At 38.5% G+C, this 12,438-nt stretch overlaps 1 protein-coding gene across 2 annotated transcripts in view; it reads right to left on the bottom strand.

Moving 5' to 3' along the window:
- Sol1 overlaps window positions 1–12,438 on the bottom strand; it is a 362,434-nt gene that overhangs the window by 160,011 nt on the left and 189,985 nt on the right. The gene's annotated exons all lie outside the window — the stretch shown is intronic.

Below are 12,438 nucleotides of genomic sequence, written 5' to 3'. Positions count from 1 at the left end.
CGCGAATCCGATGGCCACCGATAAGAAGTTGCGCCACGACGGCGAGAAAGTTGATCCCCGCTTGGAAAATTATGTCCTATCTCGCGCCTCAATTAAGAAGACCAAGTTACCTCGGGACCCGGTAAGTAGCGAGTTAATAATGAGCATCTATGGGCGCCTGTGACTCGGTTGCTTCGGTGATTTATCGCGAAAGAGCTTTCGTTCGAGCAGGATCCTCAGACAATTTTACGTTCCCTTCGTAGGTTACTTCGGAGCCTCGAACTTCATTTAGAAATTTAAATTCTCTAATTTAAATTGTGATTGACGTCTCTTACGATTAGACGTCCGAAAATTTTCATAAAAATTAAAAATTACCCAAGTACTTTTCCCGCAATTTCACAGAAACCCTATTCACCCTCGTTACACGTAATTTCATAACCCTACGTGATCGTCGCGTAGGTAGCAAGTAGTACGTTCGTCAGGGTTAACCGTGGCGTCGTTCGGTTTACTTTCTGAAAGATTGCCAAGCGATGCATAACGGTGTCGTTGAACTTGCCGGTTTTGCCAGCGATGACGTAAGGCCGATAGTAAACGCGCGGAAAGAAAGACGATCGAGCGAAGCGTAGTGGTACGGTGGAACACGCGTGGCGGCAGCAAAAGCGACGAGGCCGATTTCGCGCGGCGTTCGAAGTTTGAAGTATGATAGGTAGCTGGAACTCGACAATTTCGCGGAAGTTGCGACAGTTTGTCTACGTCGCGCCATAGTATCGGGAGGGCAAAGTTAGCGGCAGGAATAAGCTGTTCCGCGCCGGTTCTCGCAATCTCCGTCGCTTTATTTTCTTTGGCCGCTCGGAAAAACATAGCTGCGCATTAACCAGGGGAGCTGCAGTTATTTCAAGAAGTTTAAGATCCCGAAGCTGCCTCGCCGTTACTTTTCTCTCGTTTATGTTATCGTAACTTTCTTTTTTTTTATACTCGCCCGATATTTATTATTTTTCCGAACCGTTCGCCGTTTCACACTTACGCGTGGATGTTGAGTTCGACGATTTAAAAAAAAAAAAAAAAAAAAAAATAGAAAAAACGTAGGAGTGCAATTTCCTGCAGAGACGAGTGTAGCCAAAGGATTTAAAATCGAAATACTGCACTCGAGGAAATGTAAACTCGTCTTATTTAACCACGTTACCGTCGTTTCCTTAAGGGTGCCGGCGATTGGAAGAGGATGAACAGACGAGTGACTCTTTTTTTTTTTTCTCTTTTCCGCTCGACCGGAAAAAGGAATGATTAGCTGGTCGGATACGTGCTCTGGTACCGATCGACCGCATCCGGCGCATCGTCGGAATAGATTCGAATTTTGTCGGGGTGGCAGGGTGGGCGGTCGGAGGCCGTGATTGCTTCGGCCGGAAGTACTTTCCGGGATAACGTAGAATGGATAACAGTACCAATAAAATCTAATTTAACCTGGGAGTACAAACTAGGAGATGATACATTTTGTGGTCGACTGACTCGAAGTTGCGGTGTAGCAGACGGAAAATAGGAACCGCGATGGGCTTGCTTTTCTCTACCTGTACAACAAATATAGTGTACTTTTGTCCTGGTTGTCGTGTACCCATGTACACTGTCGTTCAAAAGTCATAAGATAGCTGTCAGAATTTCATACCAACAGGTGTAGAAAAATATTTAGGATAAATTCAAGAAAGACGTCATTTTGCACAGAGAAAGAGAAGAGAAAACAAATATTTTCGACCCATACATTTTTTGAAATCTCTATAATAGAGATTGAGAAAAAATATGTTAACAATTAATTTTGAATGACAGTGTATGGATATGGAACACCATGGGGTGCAGAGGGACACGTATGTGGGTGAATAGAAACAGACAGCGATTGCACACCCCACGAGGGTGATAGCTGCTCGGATGCGATTGTAATTGGAAAGTCCATATCCTCAACACGTAATATCCTTCCTACCCGTTTCCTGATCCGGCTTTCATTAATTTCTATTTCCGTTGGTCTACGTCCTTTCCGCGAACTCCAGACACCTGGAAATCGCTTTAACGACGTCCCCAATCCAAATCCGCCAGTACGCTTATTATTTTATAAGAACCATTGATTACGTCAATCCGTTGGAAAATAAAATAATCAAACTGTCCTTCGCTCGTCGATAAATCTTTAAATAGAAAGTGGCTACGTTTAGATCGACGAAAGATTTAAAAACCTTGCCTGTTTAAAAAAAGAAAGATCGCCGTTGTAAGCAGCTTTTACGAGACTCTTGTCCTTCCATGCAAATCCTCACCAACACTTTATCAAAACAAAGGGCTGTGTCCCTTCTGTGAACTCATTAATACGTTCGCTGTCGAAAGGACCCTCTGTAGTCAGATACGTTATAATTACAGGTTCTACTTTTTAAATTAAACTTTCCACTTTCCAGCTTTCGCAAATAGTATTATTTTAATGCCGTTTAAGAGGTATTAACAGAGTCAATTATTATTGCAAAAAGAGGTATTTACATCAATACCCGTTCCTATTGCCATTGCAAGTTAATTAGAAAGTTATATAATGCACCGTGGACCGTTGTCATTACGTCTCGTTAATATAATAACACGTTACATGCAAAATAAAGGTGCCTTTTAGTGGCTATTAACCCGGTTTCGTATTCGCGAAAAACGACGATACGTTCTCGAGGGCTTTTGATGCTCGTTTATCGATCGCCATTTTCGTTCAAGTTAATTTACACGGTCACGTCTCTTCTGAAAGTGTCCAATCATATTTTATGAATGATTTCACTGAACGAGGACGTCGATGAAGTCGAGCTCCCTTCCTTTCTTCTTCCTTCCCCCATTTTTTTCTACTTTCGCATCCGATGCATCCCCTTGACGAGCTTTCAACTCTTATTCGATGTTTACGAGAAAATGGGGTGGCTCGGATCGATCCAACTTTTTCTTCGCACTTTCTTCGAGGCTTGTTGCACCGGAAGCCATGAACGGAAGCTTCGGCTAATTTTCTGATGTTGAGAAAACTATTTGTGAAGTAGCCCGGTTAAAATGAAGATGGATATGGTTAAAGAATGAGCCGGCAGGCTCGCAACAAGCAAGCCAGTTTTCAAAGAGGAACTGTAATTTTGTTTCGTTTTAATTGAATTACCAGGCGAAACGCTGTGTTTTCAAACGGGACGAAATTTAATTAAGGATACAAGGCTGAAGAGATTTTAATTGTTGCAAAGCGACGTTACTCGAAAGTATTTGATGTGATGCGCAAGTTAACAGATGAACGTTTAATGGTACGTTTAGAGAAACTAATTGTAAGATTTAAACAAGATTACAGAAAATTGTTACGAGTTACCGTCTAGTTTATGCTAATTTATTCAGCGGAGAGAATTTCTCTGTAAAACGTTTCCATTTAAAAAATATTGGTCCTAACTGATCTAAATCAACTTCTCAATCTTTTCATAAATTTTATACCTTAGAATTTAAGAGAAATATTTTATTGCTATTATTAAAAGATCTATTGGAATAGAAATAAAAAGGCGAAAAGTGTGATTTCATTAAATAAAAATTCCAAATGTCCATATCGTTAACCAGCCTCGTTTACAATGCCAGAGAGGAGGAAAAAAAACCTTGGCGCACTTTGTCAGCCGAGAAATCGGGAGCTCCGGTTAATTAATCTTCTCATCCATCAATTCTTTCTCCTGGTAGCTGGCGTCGCGAAAAGATCGCGTGTTCGCCATTCAAGTGAAATATAACGCCGGAACTCAAATATTCCCGTCTTCCTGTAAGAGTGCCATCCCGTTCGTTGCAATGTATCACTTCGAACGTTTCCAATGCGTCCGTGCATCCGTTTGATTTATTGGGAGCATCGTAATCAAATCTGTTTAAAATCGCGTAGAACGAAAACGTACACAGTGAGGATCGATAACCGTACGCATAATGAATAGCTTACAAATCGATCAACTCCCGTTCCGTTCCTCTTTATTATTATTCCAAGCACCAACCATTAGGAATAATTCAAATCGAAGTCTGATCGATAAAATCGCCTCAAGCATTCTCTATCATTTGTACATACGCATACACATAAACACGTGTGCTAAGGTAAAACAAGGTGGAAGCAGTAAGGAAACTAGCTCCGGGCGTCTAATTTCTCCGCTTCCGTTTACTGATTCGTCGCTGCCAGGTAGTTCGTCGTGGTCATACGAACCAGCCTACCATCTCATTTTCATTGAAGTTTACGCGAGCGGTTGCAAGGACCGGACCTCCCCGACGTCATAAGATTTTCATGGGCCTGGGGAAAGCGTGCGCCTGCATAACGGATTGCAGATACAGCTGCACGTGCTTGACCCATCATGCATAAAGCGGTACCACGGAACACGCTCACCTTTTGACCCTTGACTCTTAGAGAAATCAGGGAAGGAACGCAATGGGAAACAGCTGGAGATGTGTCTGATATCATTGGTTCAATTTCGCTATGGAATGTTTACAACCTTCTTTCTATCGTTCTCTAATGAGAAGGAAAGATTTCATTTCATGCTGGGTGCAATAAAAAAATCGAAGAAGCGGTATATGTGATTAGATTAGGTTCCTCCATTGGGCATGGAAGGAAATCATGCTGGAAAACCGCAGACGATTCGTAGTGCGTTGACAAACAAGTAACCAAAATTTTCACTGTGAGTCGACGGAATACTACAGCAGTCTCTCAAGCTCTTACCCATCCCCATTTCCCGCTTCGCTTATTTCTTCTGGGATATCGTGTCGCCACATTATACCCATGCGACGTCCACCTTTCGAACTTATCTGTTCGATTACTTTCCACGGACTAGTTGTTTTCCACAGTCTTAAAACTTAATCCTCTTTCGCGTGCTCTTCCGTGATTCCGCTTTCGCCAATTTCTTTCCCTCATATTTTATTTTCACTGCTTGGACGAATACTTTATATTCTGTGGGTCAATTCGGATGTACATCCTTCGTGGATTTTTGACTTTCTAAGTCTGTTTGGATCATTGACTTTCTCTGGAGAAAATTATGCTCGAATTTTTGCACGGTTATTGAGCACGAGTTGCATACGGATTATTAGCTTCATCGACGTCACGGTTTTATGTAAATGGTTGAGTATTTGGTATTTATTGATAAATGATTGGCGATTAGAGGGGGATGGTTGATTAATTGCTGTTGTGTGAGATGTTTGATCGGTATACGAATCTGGTGTCATAATTCATTGGTTGATTGGGTCAATCGTGACTCTAATGCTTCCAGTAAAATTGGGAACTCGAATTTTTGAATAAAAAACTTACATATATTGGAAAAATGATATTTAAAAAAATAGTCTAATTAATTGATTATATGCTTTGAATAACATTAATGTATTAATAATCGAGATTGTGATAATAGATTGGCCCTGTCATTTTTGTTAACAAGATTCATGATTTTAGTTGACATGCAGGCGATAATAACCTTTCCAACTTGTACTTCAATATAAATTCAAATTTAAATCCCCAACTAGCATCAAATTGTTTCATAGATATGTTATTTCTGTTACTATAAATCGATACGTCATATCGTATCGCAATTTATATACGATTGGTTTTCACAGATAAATTAAATTGTCTGTATCCTCGTCAGAGTAAATTTAGGGATCAGTGGTATCTGACCATATTTTCTCTATTTTAATAATGTGAGAAAATAAAAACTATTTTTAAATACTTTTTAGTAGATATTTGAAGAACGTTATCTTCAAATCGTTGACACGAGTTAAAATCAGAGAGAAAAAGTTATTTTGGAAGTTTTTAATAAACTTTTATTTTATTTTGAATTCTATTGAAAGTGTTTTAAACGCGTAAAATTATAAAAATTTCCGTTTAAACCACGAATTTACCATTGTTTTCACTCTTTTCACGAGGAGGTTAAAACGGTTTTATTACGCGTATCTTTAAACAGCAACAAACCAGAGTATTAAACGGGAAAAGCAGATTTATTTCCAGAAAGGATTCCACAGCTGGAAGTTCAACTAATTACATTATTTCAGCCACTTGGAACAATGTACCCGAGGGAGTTTAAAAAAAAATTCTCGTTTCCCAGCGATAAGTGTTTTAAAACACCTAATCTCAAGGTATAATTCCTTTGAAGTGTAGCCCCGTTTTCGCAAGTTTTATTATTTTCCACGTCGATGTGCCGGGAAACATTTTTATTCCATTTAAAACAGTTGGTGCTTTAAAAAGAATTAATACGTGAAAAACCGAGCGATAAATTTTTTATTCTTCTCTTTCTACTTACTCTTTCTATTGATGTTTTTATTAATGGATCACCGCCATAAAAATAACTTAAAATTGAAATAGTTTAAATGGCAATTTATGGTACTTTTATATCATCAAACTATGCCAAACCTTCCATTTTTCCAAATCAATTATTTGATACGATACAAGCTAACACAAAACGCCCATCAAAAAGTCATCAAACAAGAATACGCCAAAAGAAAGGTAATATTCATGATAAATCGAATTCAAGCAAGAAACAACTTTCCTTCGATTCAAAAAGTAAGAGCAACGCCGCAGGTGACGAAGTTAAACCCTGTATAAATTAAGGTCAGAACTTAGAGCTTTAACGTTATTAGTCTCCGAAGTTGAACGTCCCTTGGAAAACGTAGAAAAAACGCGAAACTTTTCCAGCGAGACCACTTTCCGCTTCGTAGGAATCAAGCGTCGCCAGATATATATATATTTTTTTTTTCATCCCTCTCGCAACCCTCCTCGGTCGAGGAGCATTCAAACGTCGGTACAGTTAATCGATCAATCGAGAAAAGGCCGGCAGGTCGAGCTTACTAATTTAATCGTCCTGATGGATACAAGCGAGTAACGGGAACAGTAGAAGATGAAAACTCGCCCTCTGATACGAAACTCGCGATGCGCCGTCGTGTAAGTACCGTTAGCTACCGTAGTCATCGATCGATCCCGATCCCGAGGCCAATATCTCATCCTCGCTTTGCGGTCTATTAGATTTCCACGGCTTCCAAGGGGTCACCGGCTTCCCATCCCTTCGTTTCTACCATCGAAACGAAGAAAAAGGCTACGCGTAAATCGCGACTCTTTCAACGTCAATCCTTGAAAAGCACGCGAGAGATGGATCTTGTACGTTTCTTCGGGACAGCAGCCACTTCCAGTATCGTGATCTCACGTTTGTCGAGTATGCCAAGGAAATCGATAACAGAATCAGCCGAGAGATCTTTCGAATCGAACTTTCAATGATAACTCCTGACGATTCTCTACGACTTGATGGATGGACGTTTACAGAGAAACTTGATTGTAAATTAATTAAATGTACTTTTTTGCTATTATAAGACTCTTTACTTCGTGTAAAATTAAATCAGGTAACATTCCACTAAGAACACTGATGTCGGTAAATTAACCAGGTCAGTACAGATGTACCTGGAAACCGTAGGGTTGTAAGGTAAACAGACAGTGGTAACAGTTAAACGTTGCAAAGCAGAAGATTAAACACGCGTGGAACTGCCATTTCACTTCCGCAGTATCCTCCTTAGGACAGTAACATCAGTGTTCCTTGCGGATAAGGCTCCTTTATCGTCTGTTCTCTTATGGTTTTATAGCCTTCCAGACATAAGGCCATCTCGTAACTGAAAACCATCAAATTCTGCAAAATCCTCACACGTTATTCCGAAGGAATATGTTACTTGTCCTTCGTATAGAGATAACTATTTTTAATCTTCAATTTTTAAGTCTTAATTTACGGTTGGACACGGAGAATCGTCTCTGGAAATCGTGATCATAATTTTTTTATACACTTAGGAGGAACTCCATCCGATCGGATACGAAGTCGAGAATTGTTCGATCGAGTTGCAAAAAGTAACGTTAACACGTCGATTCGATCGTCATTTAGCGTTCGTTTCTTTGCTCCTGTTTCGTCCATGTTATTGGGAATCGCTCAGATTCGCTGCATCGCAGCCATTCCTTTCTACGTTCCCGAATTTCGGGAATTCGGCTGGCCGTTACGCTCGCATACAAAGAAAGGTGATTGCCGGGTCGCGTGATCAATCCGAAATTTTCGTGATTGGTCGTTGGGATGCGTGAGCTAGCGTGTTTTGAATTCGTTTTCATGTTTTCATCCACAATTTCGAGTTTCCTGATCCTCCATGTAAATTGAAATGTACATTTATCAAGTTGTAATCAACATTAGCAATCTATTCGAAGCTCAAATAATTTTTCTATTCTACAAATTTTTGGACCAAGACATGGACGTGTAGAAAAGTAAAATGATTTTCTTCGACGGACCATGAAGACCCTTACGTGTACCGTTGTCTTCGCAACATGCTAACTTTCTCAGTCATGTAACTTTGTTTTCGCTTATTTTACGCCCGACTTTACATCGAGACAGTCCCCGTCTCTGAAGTTGATAAAAAGTTTGTCTATCTGATATACACTTCCATGCAAGTTTACTGTGGAACGGAATTAATCGGTGTGTGTTTCTTGAACAGTTTCTTGTGCTTGTTAAGGGACATCAAACTAAATGTGTTTGCGATGCACGCCGGGTCTTCGAGCAATTTCCATCCTGTCACGTTCGATAAACTTTGAATATCGTGAAAGAAATCTGATAGCTGTGTATTCGTTCCTTTTTCACATTTATAAGCTTTCGCTTTTATGGGTGTTTTGTAAAGTACAAATTCTTTTTCTTCGTCTATTTATTAATTAATAATAATGAATTTTCGCACTATTTTTTGGTGATGTTGTCGAAGATATACACAAGACTTGCATTCAAAGTCTATTTATATTTAGGGAAGTCAAATCAGTCCCTGTTTAAGGGAGGAACAACGGTATGAAGCTCCAGTAAGTAGTATAGGTCAACGATAAGTCAGACATGGGATAAAGAATATCATATGATTGGGTCTCTTTCCCTAGAGTTAATACAAAATATCACTCTTGAAACAAAGCTGTGTTTGGAATATTCTTTAAAAAACAAATAGTTGAAGATATATTATTGAATAGATGGATTATAATTGGCCACGCTGTACAAATACTGGTCGAGTATGGTACCGTCAACATGCAGTACAATGAGGTTTGATCGTAATAACCTCGACTATAAACCGTGCCCACCTGGGGCAATGCGTCGGATGCAGAATAATCCACTTGAAACGAAACGACCACACCGTGATAAAGTGGGTACTAAAGCGGCAGCGGCGGGTAAAAAAGTGGTACAAGGAGCCTATTACAGACACTTGTCCGGCAAACGCTTTCAGGTTAAAATTCAACGTGGAACTTTTCGCCCCCTTTTTTCTCTCCCTTTCTCTCCCGCCCTTCTCGACCGTCCCTTAAAACAAGCTTTCAAAGAGTTTGACGACGGGATTTATTTATCCCGAGCGACTGGACGGGATGGCAGGGTATTTATTTTGTTCAACGTTGAAGGGGGATGAAACAGCAGCTACTGTTACCTGGAACAGCTTGTTTTCTTGTAGCCGAATGAAAGAGTAGCTTCGCGGAGTGAAAATTAAATGGCATCGGCTGAGAGCGTATCGTGTTTCAAAAAGCACAGTCTGTTTGTTGTAATAGTTCTGTTTTTTTTTGAGAGAGAGAGAGACGAATTGACGTTTAAGAGGAATTCGAATGTAATTGAAGGGTGAAATCAGTTTTTAGAAAGCTAAAACTGTTCGATTCCATCTTCTGTGAAATTTTTATATTTATATTTATTTTTCTGTATTTTATTTAACGACGTCAAACAGGGATCATGCTCCTGTATATTTTCACGAATATCTACTTTATATATTTCTCCCTTCAAATTGTAAATTTGATTTTTAACATAGTAATTTTTATGGAAATGATCAAAATCCTGTATACGTTTTCAACATAGTATCTCTGGTGACCAGAGCCATTATTTGTTGTTTATGCGTTTCAGTACACGCCACCGTAACAAAATAATTATATACAAGCAACCGTAAACCGATCCCAGAAATGTACACGATATTTCGTCGCTTTCCGCCTTCTCGACCGCGATTCTCCGATCGTTTTACAACGAGTTGTGGGAAAATTGGAAAAGTTTTCCGTTCCATCGATAGAACAAGTTTCCCCGTCTATTTATCGGTGCAATTAATTTTGCTGGTAATTACTTTATCGACGGTGGTCTGGTTAGAAGATCGTTGAAAGAATGCGTGCAACTCAAAGTCTAGTTTTCGTATTTCAAAATAAAAGTATTTTCACACTGTGATAATGATTATGTTTAACCTGTTAACACATCAATTAATTTTTTAATTTTTGAAGGTTTAATAGTAAAAATATAAAAGATAAATTTAGGAGTTTTCCATCTATCACTGAATGGATCATTTTTATTAAATCTTTAATCAGAAACGAATGTTAAAGTGAAAATTTTCAAAATTCCCTGAAGCACAGGCGGTAACGTGATTTTCAAATGTTAAAAACGTTCCTCCCTTTTCCAAACAACTTTCACGTATTCAAATTTCGAGTTGACCCATTTTTCCACATATCTGACTCCGTTCGTAGAATGTTTAAAATACGACACGACATTCGTGACTGAAATTTCGTTAATTATTTATCGCGTTGAATTTTCAAAATTATCGTCAAAAAAGAAAATTTAAAATGTGTGGATAAAAAATCAGTCGAATGGTGTATGCGACAAATGGAAAACGATATTTCTTTAAAAATAAATTACAGCATACGGAAATATAAATTTCATAAAATATTGAAAATTTACTTTATATAACTAACATAATTTCAGTAACACTAAAAAATTTTTCCAATCATTTAGCTAGAAAAGATTGAAAGATTAAATAATTTCCTTTCATTTTACGAAACATAACGCCCTGTTATTTCGGAGGAGCGTGCAGCGGTACACAACTAAAACCGATCAAATGAAACGTTTTCACCGACAAAGATGAAAAAAAAGAAAAAACAGAGAAAAACTAAATCTTTTCAAAAATTTTTCGTCCTTCCATTTCCAATTTTATAATACTTTCGAACAGGCTCCTTTCAAAATGATCGTTCGGTATCGAACGAAAATTCAAGGCCTCGACCCGTTTCCCTCCCCTTTCACAGATTTCATTCGATCTCGCCCTCTGAAATTATAAAATATTTCGAAAGCGGAGCCCGGCGCTTCGCTGCGTCACAAAATTCCCTGACAGTTCAAACAAAGTGGAAAAATTCAAACAACGTCGAACCACGACGTACATCGTCGAGCAATTATTATTTTTCATTGTCGGCCTTCACCCTTTGTGTACGAGAATTCTTTCACAGTTGCATCGAGACACAAAATTCATTGGTCGTCGCGTACCCTATGCACTCGATGCACTGGTGCATGGATAATTTACAGCACTTATTCAGCGGTGTAAAATGTACGAAAGGAGATACCACGTATAAGAGGATGCAGACACATCACGTGCCTTGTTTTACGGTTGAACCTAAATGTACCGTGAAGAGGGTTAGAAAAGAGGCAAAGAGTGCGATTCTAGCTTTTACGAAATACTTCTATTCGGTTAAGTCAACTGGAGCACAACGCGTTTCGAATACCATTGCGATTATCAACATTATTGTACGAATAGCAAAGAATATTATTGACCCTATTTATAACGTTTGTATGAAAAAAATTCCGAAGGAAAAAATCGTTTCAATGTCGTGAAAACTAAGAACTCGTGTAAGAGGATCATTACATCGCCTCGTGCTTGTAGAGCAAATAATTTAGTTCATTGCTGCCGCTCATAAGCTAAGAAACTTATTTCCATAAAAAGGATATAAAGTTCCAGCTCGTCCGAGCTTTTGGCCAACAGCTTATATGTAGCTGATGACAAGAAAAGTACACGTTGCTCCCGAAGTTTATATGACTTGTTCAGTGAAGTACTATCTGAAGAAGTACGAGCAAAATCATGTTACCAAGTGCTTTGTTCAACATGTCGAAATAATTTTAATAATAGAAATAGTAGTACTACTCGGTCCTATAAAATTGTTTTAGCAAATGAAATTTAACATTTACAATTAATTAGGTTGTACAAGAGCATTAATATTAAACCCCTTAAATTGACCCATTAATATGTGTTAATATAATACCTACTGAATGAATTCATTAACATCTGTTAATATGATACCTAATAATTAATTTTCCCTTAATGATCATTAATTATTCCTTGCGGTTGTTATAATGATGGGAATAATCAAACTAATCAAACATTCAATCATTAATTAATTTCTGAATTGTGTAAATGGAAGCTAGCTAGGAGATCTTTCTTTTTTTTAGAAATACAGCGCTTTCTTGCTACAACGTTTAAACATAGAATAGCTCTCTCCGTTGTTTGCATTTCATGTTGAAAGTTGCAACAAGGTAGTAGTAGCGATTACTACTCCAGTTGGATAGAGAAAGCAGTTCAGTAGCAAATCAGTTATCACAGAGAGAAATGCGTGTTACGAAGTTAGATGGTCTGGAATATCCTTCCGATTCGAAATTTCTCTTGTTAAGAGAACGGAATACT

The sequence above is a fragment of the Osmia lignaria genome, chromosome 11 (genome assembly GCF_051020975.1).
Source record: "Osmia lignaria lignaria isolate PbOS001 chromosome 11, iyOsmLign1, whole genome shotgun sequence".
Taxonomy (NCBI): Eukaryota; Metazoa; Arthropoda; class Insecta; order Hymenoptera; family Megachilidae; genus Osmia; species Osmia lignaria.
The sequence above is the reverse complement of the archived record's forward strand: the minus strand, read 5'-3'. Positions and strand labels throughout refer to the sequence as shown.